Source organism: Buceros rhinoceros, unplaced genomic scaffold, assembly GCF_000710305.1.
Source record: "Buceros rhinoceros silvestris isolate BGI_N320 unplaced genomic scaffold, ASM71030v1 scaffold39144, whole genome shotgun sequence".
Lineage (NCBI taxonomy): Eukaryota > Metazoa > Chordata > Aves > Bucerotiformes > Bucerotidae > Buceros > Buceros rhinoceros.
The window spans coordinates 2,461-5,868 of record NW_010410633.1 but is presented as its reverse complement, the minus strand read 5'-3'; the positions used below and the strand labels follow the sequence as shown (position 1 = coordinate 5,868).

At 33.3% G+C, this 3,408-nt stretch overlaps 1 long non-coding RNA gene across 1 annotated transcript; it reads left to right on the top strand.

The window, feature by feature from the left end:
• The first annotated feature begins 1,251 nt into the window (after nt 1-1,251).
• On the top strand, nt 1,252-3,071 carry LOC104493084. The gene is made up of 3 exons (XR_727794.1): nt 1,252-1,300; nt 1,410-1,576; nt 2,957-3,071. It is a non-coding gene; the product is annotated as an uncharacterized LOC104493084 (long non-coding RNA).
• The last annotated feature ends 337 nt before the right edge of the window (nt 3,072-3,408 follow it).

Below are 3,408 nucleotides of genomic sequence, written 5' to 3'. Positions count from 1 at the left end.
AAATATATATATAAAAACCCATATATTTCAAATTTTGGGGGGAGAAGAATATAAATATATTGCTCATTTATTCCTTTATCTGAGAATAAAGCTCTTTTGTGTTTGAAAATGTAAGGTATGCTACTTATATTGATAGACTAAGTGTATGCAATACACAGCTTCTCTGTTTCTGCACAAGTAAGTGGTCTTCCCTGTTTACTTTTGCACTTACTTCTCTGCTGATGACTGTGTCACATCTTGCCCAGTTTCAGTTTATCACAACACTATAATCTGTTCCATCATACGTATGACAAGGCTTACCTGGCTGCTTAACCTTTTCCAGATCACTTTTTCACTTTGTTTTACTATAGTGTTTAAAAACATCCCTTGATTTTTAAAAAATGCATGTTGTTGATCATGGCAAGATAAAAATATCTTTATCTAGCACTTTGTTTTCTGTCATTTCATATATCCTTACTTTCTTAATATTTTCCATGTTTAAGACTCTTTTAATGTTTTTGCCTGAATATTTTTCAAACTTAGGAATTTTCAACCTTGAGTACCTCTTTGACAGTAGCTTTACCTCTGTTTCTCTCATCAACTATTCTAATTTTAATTCTAACTCAATCATTAAACTGGATCATATCTCATTTGTTTCATAGACTTAAAATGTATTACACTTTTTTCATTAGTAGTACGCTATGATAATGCCCAGAATTACAAAAGTAGTAGTAAGTTGAAATTTTTGAGGTTGATTTAATTAAAACTGCTTGGGGCTTATTCTGATTGTCATTTGGACTTCATGTCTGGCAAATTTGTTTTTCCATTTTTCGATTACTGTGGTTTTAAGAACTCATTTGGAAACCTTAATTCTTTCTTAGATAAACTCAATTACAGGCTGTATTTTACTTGCACACACCACCCCCCAGCAGAACTTTACACTTGTGATTGTTGAGGTTATATCTAGAACACAGAAAAATTACTATGGTCTCCTGCTGCTTATGTGATAGAAGCACAGCAATGAAGAAAACGGTTTCTGTTAAAAGAGCAAGGAGCCACCTTTTGTAAACATAGGTGTAAACATAGATGAACTCTAGGTCGTAAGAGTGAAAATTGCTAAAAAGACTTGTTACCCATGAACACTGCAGTGACAAATGTAGAAATCTTGGATGTCCTATATCAATAATTTCAGATTTTTCTGAGCAGTGATTTCTGCAAAATCGGTTTTTCAATCATTTTTTTAAATCAGTATGTGAATTATTTATTGTGCAGACGACAGAACATACCACTTTCAAGCAGAGGATGAACAGGAATGTCAAATGTGAGTTATTTTGCTAATTTTATTTTTGATACTGATGTCCTACTGAGATGTTACCTTGAACTTTAAAAGTGCCGAAATATTTAATGGCAAAATATTACTACCATTTTAGATGGACATCTGTGCTACAAAACAGCAAAGAGGAAGCTTTAAATAACGCATTCAAAGGAGATGATAACACAGGAGAAAATAATATTGTCCAGGAACTGACAAAAGAAATTATATCTGAAGTCCAGAGAATGACTGGAAATGATGTGTGTTGTGACTGTGGAGCACAAGGTGACTCAGTTAAGCATATTTCTGATTGGTAAAAATTATATGTCTCATGAAAGTATTTAAACTGATGTTTTATGCTTTCCCTTTTTCTCCTTAATCTCACAAAGATTATACGCATAGTAGAATATGCTAACAATTTAATTGCACCAATCTAGTAATGCTGATTTGCTATATGCATATTGCCAGTGGGGAGAAAAGTTACCAAGAAACTTATTTTTCTCCTGTGTATTTTACTAATTGTGGCTTTTACCTATATAAATTGATTGAACTGAATTTATTAGCCCATATTTTACATAAGATTTAGGTAAAACTGGACAGCAGTAAGATACTTGAAGTGTTTTCCTAATACGCCTCTTTTTTTTTTTTTTTTTTTACTTCTTATGTTTGACTTAGAGTGAGCCAGAGAATATGTCTAAGGCTGTGCTCATTTGGAAAAAGAGGCACCTGCTCACTATGGTTTGCAGTGTTGATTTTGTCGATCATTGAATTTCTACTTTAATCCTCTTCAAATTAGTTTTTAAATCCTGCTGTTTCCTATGTTCTTTTGTGTGCAAAGACACTGCAGGACTTTTTTGCACTGTTTTTGATCTCAACTGTAGCTGAAAACATCAGATATGAAGCTGTATGCACTTCACAAATCAATAGTAACTTCCAGCAATAGATAGCAGGATTGACTCTTCCCATAGTTTAATGCAGTTATCTTTAAAGGAGAAGATTCAAAATAGCTTCGACCAAACCATTATCAAATAAGTGAATTTTTAAGCCGACTAAATCTTAAGAAATTAATTATTTGTCTGGAGCACAAGGGAGTGTTATAGCAAGAATGCAAAATACCAGGAGAAAAGACATGTGGGAGTGCTGGAAGGAGAGGGATGAGCCTTAGGATCTTTGAAATAGTTGAGTGAGAATCCATTGTAGTGTGGTGGCATATGTATACTTCAGAATCACTGCTGCTTCACTTAGTCTGAAGTTGATACTTGAAATTAAAAAAAAAAAAACCAAACATGTTGGCATTGCTATTCAGTTTGAACTGCACCTATACCCCCCAACTGAGAATGTGACACCATTGTGTTGGTGGTCGAAAAGTGCAGTTCCTGAAAGCTGTGTGGGAATGACAAACTGGACTGTTTGGGCAGCTCCCTTGGAAAGCAATGTCCTTTACTACAAAAAAAAAAAAAAATTCCATCTTCACTCTTTTCACCATTAAAAATAATCCTGGTTTGTGTTTCCCTGTAGAATAGATGTAAAGACAGATTTTTAAAAACCTGATAATTCATTATGCAGGAATCTTATTTTACAGAATTTCATTTCTGTTTACTACATTTTCTGGAATGAAAGAATTATCTCAATAAATTTTAATTCTGTGGGTGATTTCTATTTCAGATCCTACCTGGCTTTCCACAAATTTGGGAATTCTAACTTGCATTGAATGCTCAGGAATTCATAGAGAACTTGGTGTTCACTATTCTAGAATGCAATCACTTACATTAGATGTGCTGGGAACATCTGAACTTTTGGTAATCAAATTGCTTTTATTAACTTAAAAATAGTACTATAAAATACTTCCAACACAAATATGTGTTTGGCACTTTAATGATACATTGTTCCAGTCCTGAAAGTTGCCTCTGGATAAACATAATTTAAGAAATCTTATTTTTTCCAGTTTAGGGTAAGCTCTTGGAACATGTGTCTCACTGTAAACTTTGCCTGATCTTAGTAGTAGAGACTTTGTATTTTTTTGTTTCTAAGTCTTCTTACCCTTCGTTGCTTTTAAATGAATACAGTGATTTGACATATAAATGTGCTTATCAGATTAAAAATCGAAGGACTTCACA